Source organism: Bidens hawaiensis, unplaced genomic scaffold (genome assembly GCF_021521415.1).
Source record: "Bidens hawaiensis isolate Kalapana, Puna unplaced genomic scaffold, B.hawaiensis_p1.1 tig00037193_1, whole genome shotgun sequence".
Lineage (NCBI taxonomy): Eukaryota > Viridiplantae > Streptophyta > Magnoliopsida > Asterales > Asteraceae > Bidens > Bidens hawaiensis.
The window spans coordinates 63,898-78,344 of record NW_027505464.1 but is presented as its reverse complement, the minus strand read 5'-3'; the positions used below and the strand labels follow the sequence as shown (position 1 = coordinate 78,344).

General features: G+C 39.3%; 1 pseudogene across 1 annotated transcript; it reads left to right on the top strand.

The window, feature by feature from the left end:
- The first annotated feature begins 9,977 nt into the window (after nt 1–9,977).
- LOC143613364 (peptide deformylase 1B, chloroplastic/mitochondrial-like) lies at nt 9,978–13,758 on the top strand (annotated as a pseudogene). The gene is made up of 6 exons (XR_013150105.1): nt 9,978–10,214; nt 11,885–12,022; nt 12,608–12,800; nt 12,914–13,024; nt 13,179–13,241; nt 13,434–13,758. The product of XR_013150105.1 is annotated as a peptide deformylase 1B, chloroplastic/mitochondrial-like (transcript).
- Nucleotides 13,759–14,447: the final 689 nt, after the last annotated feature.

Below are 14,447 nucleotides of genomic sequence, written 5' to 3'. Positions count from 1 at the left end.
TCTCTGATCACATAGCTTGCTTCCTCAGCGTCTAGGCATTTCATGAGTGGTCCAAGATAAGAGCGTCGATATAACGTACCATCGAGCATTTCGTAGTTCTGCGACTTGTGTCTTATCTTCCTCGCCTGTGCGCGAAAATCTGGTACCTTTCCCTCCTTCAAGAATTCCATTATTGGAGTTATCCATGATGAAGGTGTCGTATGAATTACAAGAACAGACTTCGCTCCTACTGACGGGTTGCTCATTACTTCCACCCTGACATCTTTGCCAAAATGATCGAAGCTGGTTGATGCCATCTTGCTTAGCGCGTCGACAGACTTATTTTCACTGCGCGGAATGTGTATGATTCTGAAAAAGTCAAATTGTTCGGTGAGTTTCTTCGCCTGCTCTAGATACAGAGGCATGGTGTTCTCCTTGGCATCATAAAGGCCATTGACTTGTGCTGCTACCAGGTATGAATCTACATGAGCCTCTAGCTTTTTAACTCCGAACTTGTGCGCGATGCGCAAACCAGCCAGCAGGGCTACATACTCAGCTTCATTGTTGGTGCTCTTGAAATCCAACCTGATTGCGTAAGTATACTCATGATTTTCTGGATCCACCAGTTTGAGGCCTGCGCCGGACCCTTCGTTTTTTGAAGCTCCATCAGTGAATAATCTACAAACGTTTTATTCATTATTGGCTTGCGGATGGTCTACTTCGCGCTGAGCCTCTTCGACTTTTCCTTCAGGGATTTCTGCGATGAAATCAACTAAGACTTGTCCCTTGATTGCTGGACGAGGCTTATAGGTGATCGTGTGCTCCCCTAATTCCAGCGCCCATTTTGTCAGCCTTCCTGAGAGCGCGGGACATCGCAAGACTTGCTGGATGTTGTAATCAGTCAGGACTTCAATAGGATGACCATTGAAATATCTGTGAAGCTTGCGCGACGCATGCGTTAGTGATAAAACTAACTTTTCTATGATGGTGTAGCGCGTCTCAGGATCTGTCAGCACCCGACTTACATAATAAATTGGTGTTTGGATTCCCTTGCGATCCACCAATAATACTGCGCCAATGGCGCGCTCTCCTGCTGACAGGTACAACGTTAAAGTTTCACCAGGTAGTGGAGCTGTGAGCGCAGGCAGATTTATCAGACATTCTTTTATCTCACTGAAAGCTTGCTCGGCCTCAGGCGTCCACTTGAATTGGCTTTTCTTTAAGCAATTTCTCAATGTGTTAATGAATGGGGTAGATTTGCTTGCATGGTTTGCTAGGAACCTGTTAATTGATACCAATCTACCATTCAACTTTTGAACTTCCTTCATGGTAGATGGTGAGGGCATGCCGAGGATAGCCTCCACCTTATCCGGGTTCACCTTGAAACCATCCTTGGTGACCATTACGCCGAGAAATTTCCCTTCTTCCACGCCGAATGTGCATTTGCTCGGGTTGAGCTTCATGTTTACTTCCTTTAGGCGCCGAAGGGTTTCTTCGATGTCTTTGAGCATTTGTTTTTCCTCCCTGCTTTTAATCACCAAATCATCCACGTAGACTTCTAAGTTTTTTCCAATCTGCTCGTTGAAAATTGCATCCATGAGTCTTTGGTAAGTGGCTCCTGCATTCTTCAAACCAAAGGGCATTTTTGTGTAAAAGAAAACACCCTTGTCAGTTCTGAAAACAGTCTTGTCTTCATCCTGTGGTGCCATTTGAATTTGGTGATAGCCCTTATAGGCATCCAGGAAACATTTGAGCTTAAATGGCGCCACATAGTCCACCTTCATGTCAATGTTTGGGAGGGGGTAACAATCTTTTGGACACGCCTTGTTGAGGTCCTTGAAATCAATGCACATTCTCCATGACCCATTGCTCTTCTTTACCATCACAGGATTGGCTACCCATGTTTGATATCGTATTGGGCCAATGATATTCGCGCGCAGTAGATCTTCTACTTGCTCATTTATGGCCTCTGTCTTCTCGTATCCCGTGACTCTTTTCTTTTGAGCAATTGGCTCCACGGACTTGAATGTGTTGAGAGAGTGCTGCGCCAGGTCTCGCGGAACCCCAGTCATATCAGAATGTTGCCACGCGAAGACTGACATATACGTTGTGAGCAATCTTTTCATTCTCACTCTTGTGTCATCTGATATCGTAGCTCCGATTGTGATTGTTTGTTCTGGGAATTTTGGGTTGAGAATCCATTCCTCTGGCGCGTTGTTTGCCACTGGAAGCTTCATTCTCCCCTCTCGAGGTATACTTATTACTGCGCATAAATGATCTCGGTACACAAATGTTACTCCTGTTGGTGTTGGGAACCCCAACGCGCCATGCGCTGGTGACGGTATGGCGTTGAATTGGGCAATCGTTCCTCTACCCAAGATCATACTATGGCATGAAGTGGTGGGCAAGACCAGGAAGTTGACAATTTCAGCTCGCTTGTGCTTCTCATCCCCCATAGTTAGTTCGAATTGTATCTGACCTAGGGGGTGAATAATTTCGTTTGAGACACCCGAGATTGGTGCACTCACAAATTCGAGCCTTGCTTGGTCTGCTGGATCCAACTTCCTGAAACATTGCTCATACATGATGTCTGACTCACTACCGGTGTCCACCAGGACTCTTGACACCTCATAATGAGCGATGTGTGCAGTGATGACTAGAGGACTGCTGATAGACGGGCCTCCTCTGATTCTTGGAAAGATTTCTTGTTGCTCGCGCCAATCCCCTTGGATTTGCGCGCTTCTCTTCCTCGATCCTTGCCCTTGCCTTCCTCCTTCAGCTACACAGATTCTTTTGAATTTTTTACTGGCTGAGGCTCCGTCTGGTTGTTCGTTCTCTGGTCTTGGATTTTTTACCAGGTGAGCCAACTTGCCTGATTTCACATCTTTTTCGATCGCATCCTTCAAATGATGGCATGCATCGGTGTTGTGCCCTGTGGATTTGTGAAACTCACAATATTTGCCACTGTTCGGTGGTCCCTTATAGAGTAATGGCCTGGGGTTTTTAAACTGGACATTCTCTGTGCTTAACACTTGCGAAGGCGTTTTGGTGAGGGGAGTCCATATTCTTGGTAGAGGTCTGTTAGGCTCTCTGCCGCCTTCCTTCTTGTCACCTTCTCCGCGATAAAGAATGTCTTTTTGGGGTTGGGGTGAACTTTGTTGCGCTTGCTTTTCTACGGGAGAATAATTGGTTTGTTGCAACCTGGACCATACGGAGTTTTGTTTGCCCCTCCTTTCATTGTTGCGTGGTGCTTCTGTTTGATGCCCTTTATCTCTTGCTCTGTCTTGGGCAATTTGTTTTTCATTTCGCGCGAAGACTCCCGATGCTTCCATAAGCTTTAGCCCAAGTGGTTGGCATGCCTTCTCTGCTCACGAGAGCTCTGCGGAGTTGATCACTGCGCGCACCTTGTATAAAGGCCACGCGCAAGAGTTGTTCAGTGATGCCTCCAATTGCAAGAGATTCCTGATTGAAACGAGTTATGTAGTCTTCAATGGTTTCATCATTCCTGCGTACGCAGTGCATGATGTCATCGGGGTCGCGCGTGTGTCTGCGCTGCTGTACAAAGTGAGCCTGGAACTTTTCCAATAGCTCTTCGAACCCATCGATTTGTCCTGTCGGCAAGCTTTCGAACCAGACACGCGCTGCACCCGTGAGGCAGCGAGCAAACATGTGATACCATGTTGGCATCGTCCAGCTTTCTAAGTTTCCAGTGTTATAAAAACCTTGTAAGAAATCATCTGGATCTGTTGTACCATCGTACTTGCCTAAACCACTTGGCATCTTGGTTTTGTGTTGAATGGGAGCCTTCGCAATGCGCTCAGCGAATTTTGAATGTTTTACCAAGATGGCTGGCCTATATGGTGTGGTTACGTCCACTTGCCCTTTCGCTTGTGGGTTGTATGGTGTGTATAAATCCATATCAGCTTTGGCTCCAGGTGCTATGTGCATGTGTGCGCGAAGCTGTGAACCTCCTGCATGAGTATCTCGCGTCTTCTTCATGTTGTGAACCTCTTCCTCATCACTAATATCAGCTTGTTCGGTGTGAACAGAATGACCGTCTTCCGGCGCGCGCGTCTTTTTTGTTGTTCCCTGAATGGTTTGTTTATCAAATGCGAGCCTTTGTGTTAAATCGGCTAACTTTTTGTGTTTTACCAACTCATTGTATTTGTCCATTAAACGTCGTTGTTCGTTTATGAGCCATTCTTTAAGGTCATTGGTTTCAACTTCCGGGCCCATTGGTCCTTTTTGTTTTGTACCAGTCAGATTTTGGAACGTGAGATCGTCTGGGGAGTTTCAGTTTGACTGTGAGGTGTTGTGTTGAAGGGATGGTTACTGGTGGTGCGCGCAGTGTCACGCGGCGCCCTCAGAACCTGATGTCCCTCATTAACATCCTCAGGCTCACTATCCTCCAGAACTTGATCGTTGTTTCGAACACCGGAAACCATGGTGAAGATTTTCAGAGAGAAAATTGATGAAATAGTGGTTTTGTTGCCGTTGTAACAGGTGATGGCGCCAATGAAGAAGCGTGTATCGACTTACTTGTATACGATCAACGTTCCTCGGGTACGAGTGTGCTATATCACCGATGGTTTTCCGAGATACGAGTTCTTCCACCTACAAAACGAACAGCACCGTGAGCTTACCCCTCAGAAAGGGACAGAGGGGTCCTCTTTGGGGTAACCCTCCGGTGTGAGAATCAAATATTGTAGGAGAGGATAATCAGGATGTGAAAATGAGTAAAGGACTTAGAATATATTTTCTTGCCTGGCCCCAACTGTGGAGGCGGCCTAGTATTTATAGTGCTAGGGTTTCCAATGATTTGGCTCGGACCCAATTAGGGCCTTTTTAGCCTCCCCCTATTGCTTCGCGCCACGTGTATTTAGGACACCTGGTGCTCTTTCATTGATTATTCTCTGACCAAGGTATTTCACCTGACCCATGTGCCATCACGTGGTGGCACATGGGCTTTGCTGAGTTGTCCACCTTTCATTGGCAGCTGTCAACCTCAGCACATTCTTTATTTCTTAAAAGATACCTTACGGAAGGTTGTCTGATGAGCACAATCACGGTTGTCCTTATCCTGATTTGGATTAGATTATTGTCTCATTTATGCGCCTATCCTGGGGATGCGCGGGGTCTTCTCTTATTCTCACACTGAGTGTGCGCGCTGTATGCATATGCGATATGCGCCACGCACAGGTGTTTCGTGTGCTTGCGCATAGGTTTCGGTTTTGTGTCTTCGTGACATCTTGATTTCAAGCTTCTTATCCGTACTTTATGGGTTGACCCGCCCCGCTCGATGTTGGGGCGGGTGCATACCCCTTCATATGTATAATATTTTTTTTTTAAAACGTTCCAATGTTTGTGGAGTAGACCGGATTTCAACCGTCCATGTTTTTTTATCAAAGAGGAAAATAAGACACTGTTGTGAGAAGGAAAAAAAACTCGAGATTAGGTTTCGAACATGAGACCATAAAGATCCTAAGCCTGAACCATCATCTCGTGTCATTGGACCAAAAGGTCAATTGAAGACAGAGCAAGGTAAACATAAGTGGGACTCATTATGAAATATTTCTTAACACATTCTGTTAGCTTATACGACTCATTCTGTTATTACATCCACATACAGGTAGTTTCTTATTTCGGATTTCACGTCTTGCAAATAACCAACCATTCTTTTGGATATTTTGAAGACAAGATAAATGAATGGCAGAAACATTTATTGCTTGAATTTCACTTTAGATTTTTTATTAAACCTGAAAATATTTGGATTCATAATTGTGATATAGCTGATTTAAAATAACATATTTTTTCACACAGTAATTTGCAATTGTAAAAATATAGATAGGAAAAATATTAAGAACTAACTCTCTTTCATATTATTTCCAAGAAAATGCCACCTTATGGAAAGCTTGGAGAAAAAACTAGTATTGTCCTTTTTCTGCTAGCTTCAAAACAAAGCGTTAGTCGATTAAGGCGACAAATGGGGTCAATTGGATATTTGGATGCTAGGGAATTGTGATTTGTGAAGATTTAAAAATAATATTGAGATGTGATTATCAGGATGGGAAGGGGTGTTAAAAGAACTATATATATTTGCTTAATACATGATGTATATTATGTTTGTTTTATAATGATTAATAAGCCCAATAAGACTATGTGTCATGAATGATGGTTAGTTAATCAAAATTGATGTCACGTCACTGTCATGTAGGTGGTTGGGTATTAACTAACTACCCCACAAATCATGTGTAGTCAAGGGCGGATTTAGGTGGAGTTTACGGGTAGCCCGGGCTACTCATCAACTTTGTCGGCGAAATGAAAAAATTTAAGGTTTATAGCATTCTTAAGAAACCAATATGTATATGATGTTTATCAATTTAAAAACATTATTTGGAAGTAATGGGGTGGCTATCAAGCATCGCTATAAATTGCTTGCTGTTAGTGTAGTGGAAAGAGTGAAGACTTTAACTAGCCAACTTTATAATCATTTTGGTTACATAAATATATTAGTTGGATTAAAAAGGTTTATTCTCATGTGTTGAGTTTAATTGTGGTCACACCATCTTGAGTCCCTTTGCTCTTTATTACACTAGCGCTCCAAGGAATTGAAGATGGGTTTGATACTCGTTCATTTATGTTGAGAGGTTTAAACACTTAAATAAACTGAGGAGGCAGGGAGTGACGCCCCTCGCCTTACCATAACACATGGTCTAATATAGTAGGATTGGCTAATTTAATAGTTGGAATTGGAATTTAAGACTATGATGAGCCATGTCAATGTTGTGTTTTACGTACTAAAGTTTGTTATCATAGTATTGATGGCTTAGGAGATTAAAAAAATAAAAAATCTCCATGTTTGGAGTCAAAAGACAGATATCGCTTGATTTGCAAAATGTATCATGAATCACCCAATAAATTTTTTTTCTTAATCAACCACTCTTTTTTTAAGGGCCAAGCTGACCCAAATGTGTAGGATACTAGGATGTGTTTCTTTGTAAGAGCATCTACAACAACAAACTTATACAAATTGTCACATCAGTTTCACATCAGATTCTAAATTTTTCTCAAAAATCTTATTTATTCCATAGCAACAAACATATATCATTAAAATAATATATAACATATATGTATATAATATATCTATATGTGTATATGAGATGGAGAGAGGAAATGTTGTTCACCTCGCTAGTTTGCAGGAACAAACTTTGGCCCATGGACTTTGTTTCACAACAAAGAAGTTTGTAACAACCAAGTCCTTGATATGTCACGCAGATCCAAACCTTAGGTTTAACACCTCGTTGTAGATGCTTTAATAGTATAAAGATTTTTGAAGCGAGATATGCCAATCAGTCAATATCACCATTCTAATTGGACCAACCTCTAAATATTTGTATCCACTTTGGATATGGACACATGCTTAAAAATTTGGTGTAGTTTACATGGTTTTTCTTATTACCTACCATAGTGTATTACTTTTATTATCATCGATAACAATATAGACAAAGTGTTGTTTGTCGTGCTTAAACAAATATGTAAAATACCCAAAATTATACTGTTACACGAGAGCGTATATGTAACAATTTTGTTGGGGAAATTTGTGATCAAAGCCTGAATAATTTAAAAGTCGTGTGATAATTTGATATTTAAATTTTGACTTCAAATACTTAATCGGATAAAACTAAGACTTACCCATGACCAGCCGGTCTAGTAGTATGGTGTGTCTTAGCCCTTACAAATGTGAGATTTTGTATTCAAAACTTTGCAAATGCAATGTATAGGTATAACTTTGTCGTTAAAAAAACACATAAAACCAATACGAGACAAGAACTTTGTATGTAATTTTAGAATGAAGTCTAAACCGGTGTGCAACCAAAAATACGACCATGTTGTATAAACGGGATACGTGTTTGTAAAATGTCGGTTATAGTTATCCAATTTAAATTTCAAATTCAATTAAAAATCCGCCTACTTTGTCTTAGGATTTATGTGTGGAAAAAATCCATCAATTCATTTTTCGATGAATTTTTAACTAACGATAATAGTCAAAATGCTCGGCCTAGTCAGGGGTTGCCGCATGCTGGACCTTTACTATCAAGGGTGCTACCCCCTTAGAATCCTCATTGGTTAGGAGTTTCGCCTCAAAAATATTGAAAAATGATTTTTACATATATACCCTTTCTAAATTAGCTAATTACATATTTCCTCAATCTTAAACATTTAATTACATATTTTCCCTTTTAGTGTACAAAAGGGGTGCAAACGAGCCGAGCTGCTCGCGAGCTACTCGGGATCGGCTCGTTAAAAAGCTCGAACGAGCCGAGCTTAATCGAGCCCGAGCCCGAGCTCAAGCCTAAAAGTAAGCTCGTTTAATAAAGGAGCCCGAGCCCGAGCTTCGCCTATCGAGCTCGAGCCAGCTCGCGAGCCTAAACGAGCCTGCCATTTATATAATTTTTTAAAATATATATTTAATAATTATTAATATATATATATATTGTTATAAAAAATAAATAAAAATAACTAAATAATATATATATATATATATTATTTTATATTAAAAAGTATAATAGGAAATAATATATAAAAATAATTATATTATTTAAAAAATAACTAATAAATGGTAAACGAGCCGAGCCCGAGCCGAGCTCGAGCTTGAAAATCTACTCACGAGCCGAGCTCGAGCTTTGGAAATAGAGCTCGAAATGAGCCGAGCTTGAGCTCGAGCTCTGTGTAAGTTAAACGAGCCGAGCTCGAGTCTAGTCGAGCTCGGGCTCGGCTCGGCTCGTTTGCACCCCTATTAGTACAATTACCCTATTACCCTTTTTAATTTACAATACCTGTCCTTTTTCAACCAACAGTAACAAGTAAAAAAGAACTCAATCGTTTCTTCCATATTCAAAAGGGGTGTTTGGGATTCCTTATTTTACCTCTTTATAACTTTTCTTTAAGTTAATAAATTACAAAAGTGTAACTTATGAAATTTTTCCTCTCACAATATAAGCAATTCCAAACACCCCCTCAGAGAACGAACAACACAACAATCGCCAATTCCGGTTCCGGTTGCATCATTCACGCCGTCACACTTCCTCCGAAGATCACGCGGCTTCCTCCAGCGTTCGCGCTAGCTTCCTCCCGCGTCTGTGCTTCCTTCGGAAGAACACACCAACGGTCGTTCCTTTCTGGCTTTATATATAGAGTGAGCCCAAACACTAATTTTATTGTATAATTTGGATATATATGTTTATATCAATCTATCTATCTATATATATCTATATACTCAATTTTATTTGTACTCTATCCATTTGTTAAAGGAGCTGCAACTTTATTTTTTTATTTTGATTTCACTCAATTACATTCATATACTAGTTTATTTTCACAATCACTACAGAACCACAATCAACTCATTTTAAAGTGAAGCCAAATTACTAAATTATCAATAGATTGTGTTTTAGATACTTTAATTATGCGTGAAAGCTTAACAATTATTTGTTTTGTTTTTTTCACATCATGAAAGATGTGAAACCATGGATCTTATGGGAATCCACTCGTTAACACCAACAATCGAAAATGCTAGTGTCTAAGTATTTTCTAAGTACAAAATAAAACTTCGATATGATTGTCTTAAAACCGATTCAATTTGGGTTTAAATTTGGGATATATGTAATTCTTAGTTTCTTACTATTAAGAAAGAGGATATATGTAAATTAGTTTATTAAGGGTAACATTGTCATTTAGTTAGTTAATTTTAATGAAATTGGGAGATATGTAACGGCATGTGGTTTATGGTTTATGGAGAGAAAATATGTAATTAAATGTTTAGCATTGGAGAAATACGTAACAAGAGAAGTTAGAGATGGGATATATGTAAATACCACGATTGAAATCTCAACAAAAAGGATTTAAATGTAAGAAAGAAACTTAAAAGGACTCTTTAGCAATCAGTTTGATAATAATAACTTCCTATTTGGCTGATATATTCATTCGACAACCAAAGGAGAGTGTAGCAATGGCGTATGCGAACTCTACTCTTTCTCATGCTACCTTCACTACCACTAGCCACCGGCGTGATATTATCTCGGCAACCTTCCGGCCAGCCAATTCGTCCGACCGACGGTCCATTTTCTCTTCGAATTACCAATACAAACCTCCTCCGCCCATGACCGTTCAAGCTCAGCCCAAACGAGGAGGATTATTATTACAAAAAAACCAAGAGGAGGAGGAGGAAGTAGCTTCACGTAAGTTTTCTTCTTAATTTTTGTTGTTATTATTATTATTATGTTTTGGGGATTCCGAATATTAGGGGGGGGGGGGGGGTTGGAATTTATGAAACCGAACTCGTAATCGAAGGTTCTGAAACAAAAACAATGGTTTAGTTTTGTTTTTGTAAAAACCGAGTCGGTTAAGGTTTTGCATATAATAAAAACCGAAAAAACCGGCCGAACCGAATTTATAGATTTTAACCTTTTGTTTTAAATAATTTATAGGAATTTTAATGGATGCGAAAGACCCGAAACGGGTCGGTTTTTTAAAAACTCAAAAATCGAAGTTTTGGTTTTAGCTCAAAACCAACCCAAACTGAACCGTGCCCCTAGTTCTAACCAATATGGTAATACGTCATGTTGGTCAGTTCTTCATATATATAATAGAAAACATAGATATTATGATAAACCTACAACTAAAACATACCTGTCACAACAGAAAGAGAGGCCACAGCTGATGAGAACGATCCAGACGACATGACAGTCAGCTTGGTCGGGTTCCCCTTTAGGATGTATATTAGTGATGGGGATTAGGGTTCTTAAGAAACCGAATAATATAGAGGGAGAGAGGGTCACGAAATTGTTATGTGAGGTTTAGGGTTATGTTCAATGATGTTAATTAGGTGATGTTTGTTTTTGCTTCAAACATCTTCAGGAGAGTAATGTCTGCAGGCGCGCAGACAATCAGCTGTGAAGACAGTTTGTTTTTTTAAAAGAATAAGATCTGCAAACAGCTTATAACTTCTTAAAACAAAAGCTATTGAAACATGCTTCAAACGTCTTCATCCTCCACAACCGGTCGTCCAGCCCTTCCAACCCTAGCCACCGCCTCCGTCGCTCCTCCACTCGCCGGCAGCCATCGCCACCGCCTCTGCTCCTCCAGGTACACTCCTTCTCTTCCTCTCTCCCTTGGTTCCGGTCGCCATAACCACCGCCATACCGCCTCCTGCTCTCTCCCTTGGTTCGGTTGCCATACCGCCGCCATAACCACCGTTCGACCACCTCCGTCGACCCCCCGCTGCTTCATCATTAAACCGTTCGACCACCGCCGTTCGACCACCTCGTTCTGGTGGTTGTGTTTTGGGCTGATTTGGTCTGCTTATATAAATTGAAAGAGTCGAGAAGTTTTATCGTGATTCATACAATCCGTTCAGTTTCTCTCTCAAACATCAATTTTGTTCTTCTTCTGTTCATCTTCTGCTAATTTTATGTAACTTGAATGTTAAATAACTTCTATCCAGTGAGATAAGTTTGATAATTTACATATTTTCAGTTTATGCAGACAGTATCAACTTATAAAAACAAACAGTCTTATTTTTTCAGCTTACAGAGCTTCAGACCACATCTTCAGCTGCAGACATAAAAACAGATGAAATCAGCTTACAGACAGTTTAGTCTCTCCATATATTTTTATTTATATACACCCAAGGGGAAACCCTTGATTAGCAAGAAAGGGTAATTTGGTCCATCAACAATTACCTAGCTAATAATAATAAGGTATAATTAATTAACTTTGATCTATTATAATATAAATGATCATGTAGGCCATACATAAATATACATATCCATATATTTATTCTTACACGTCATAGCATATTATTTCCAGACTGTGTATAAGTTCATTATGACTATGATTGTCATTTCAGCGGCTGATATGCAATTTGAAGCTCCACTCCAAATTGTGATGTATCCGGACCCTATATTGAGGGCAAAGAACAAGCGTATTGTTACATTTGATGAAACTTGAAGAAGCTAGTAGACGAGATGTTTGATGTAATGTACAAGTAAGTTTTCTTTCCCTGCAGTGTTGTATTTGCTCATGTTTTATGTGCTGGACTGTTCACTGTTAGTTGCTGATTTCATAATAATTTGCGTTTGGGGACGGTTTTTGCAATTTGTGAAGCGTGTTTTATCGTTAGAGGAGTGAACTTTAGGTAATGCCAAGAATTATATTATTGATATAATGTGTCTTTGTAGCATCTGTTCAACTCTTTCTGGCGACTGTGTTCTATGCTCTTTAGGTTAACATTTTGCCAGAAAAAGAATGTGATTTGGAGCATCTTTTTTGTGTAAGTAATGAGGTAGAAGGCTAGATGATATGCGTTCATATATTAAGTTTAGGATGATCCAGATGTAATCTAATTAAGGTTTAGTTTGATTTAGTTTGATTTATTAGAACTCACAAGAAAGTTGGTTTAGTTTGATTTTTATTGCGTAAAAAATGTTTACGGTTTCTCATCTCGTTGAGTGTCCAATACTCCAATTCCATGCCACGTGGCACCAAAATGCCTCAAAGCTTTTAGCTTCACTTATTAGATATATAGATTATGGCAAACCTTGTGATTGTAACAATGCTTATCTGTCCACAGAACCGATGGCATTGGGCTCTCAGCACCCCAAGTTGGAGTTAATGTTCAACTTATGGTGTTTAATCCAGCTGGTGAACGAGGTGAAGGAGAGGAGATTGTTCTTGTAAACCCACGGCTCGTCAAATATTCTAAAAAGTTGGCCCCATTTACAGAAGGCTGCTTATCCTTTCCAGGGATCAATGCTGATGTGGTGGTAATAACATCTACAATTTTTTCTACTTCATATGATTATTTTAAACTGGTTATAAATTTACCATAATCTTTGTTGCACACCTTTGTGACTGCACTTTGACTTTGACTCTGCAGAGGCCAGAAGCTGTTAAGGTTGATGCACAAGACATTACTGGTGCAAAGTTTTCAGTTAGCTTGTCACGTCTCCCCTCACGAGTTTTCCAACACGAGTTTGATCATTTGGAGGCAAGTTAATCAATACCTATTACTTGTAATTGGACTACAACCAACAAAGACAGTTTTTAACCGTTTGAAAATAATCATATATCATAACCATTTTTACGACTTTAGTTTCTGAACTTATCTAAGGATGTTGGTTGATTGTTTCGATGATCTACAGGGAATAATTTTCTTTGACAGAATGACAGCAGAAGTTGTTGATAGTATCCGTGCCGAACTACTAGTGAGTTAATATTGTTATTTACTTGATATTTACATTGTCAGAAGTGGAAATAAGTGGGTTGCGTAACTGGTCTAAATGGGTACGGGTCAAAATAGGTCGGGTCGGATTAGGACAACAACAATTCTTTCTCTCTTTCAATATCAGCATTATTTCCTAAGGATGTTGGTTGATTGTTTTGATGATACTCAACAGGCATTGGAACAAAAATATGAGGATAGGACCGGACTGGTGAGACCCGAAAGTGTAGAAACGCGCAAAAGATGGAAAGCAGCTACTGGATTTGGAAAATCTTGATACGGGTGAGGGCATTGTTGTAATTATACTACACTCGAATCATTTCTTTTGTTTAGATTGGCTGAAAACTTATGAAGATATAAAAGTATGAGTGTAGTTTTAGAGCATATACATGGATATATAAAAAATACAGTATTATTTAAAAATCTACACATGAATTTAGCTGGAAATAACAACTTTAAAGAACCATACACTGGATGGTTTTTAATACCCAACATACACATGACATGGTACTTTAGAAATCAATGATTTTCTTTCCCGTTTGTTTCTTCGTAACTTAATGTAAAACTATTTTCTTAGAATATGTCAACATGGGTACCTCCAAACCTTATTCTCTTGATCTCTTCCTTAGAGCATGTACAACGGGAAGGTCCGACCAAAGTCTGAATGAACGGAGATGAGGTGGCGGCCTAGCCATCGTTGTGGGGTGGTGTCCGGGCATGATAGGTCCATGGATTTAGACATGGAACAAACTTGGTTATGGGCCCAGTTAAAAAATAAATTATTTAATCTCCCTTTATATCTACTTCTAGGCTTTTAATATATTTTTAAGAATATAAGTTTAAAATCTAAATAAAATTTTATTAAATTAAAAAACATAACAAATCCTAAGAATAAAAAATATATAGAGCAAATATTACTTAAAAGTAAAAATTGCATGAGGTTTTAAGACATAATAAAACTTGAATGAGAAACCTGAATCCGTATTGCACTTCTTTCTCATGGATCATCTATATCTTATTTGTCATGCACGATGTTAACGTTTTTCTATGTGTCTAAGAATTCTATACACATGAAATAACAATTTTGAACTATTTTGAGCTAAATTTCGGTTTAGGCATATCCCTTGAAAAACTTTTTTTCAAATAAATCATTTTGTTTTAAAATTTGTATGTAATAGTCCGTTAGCTA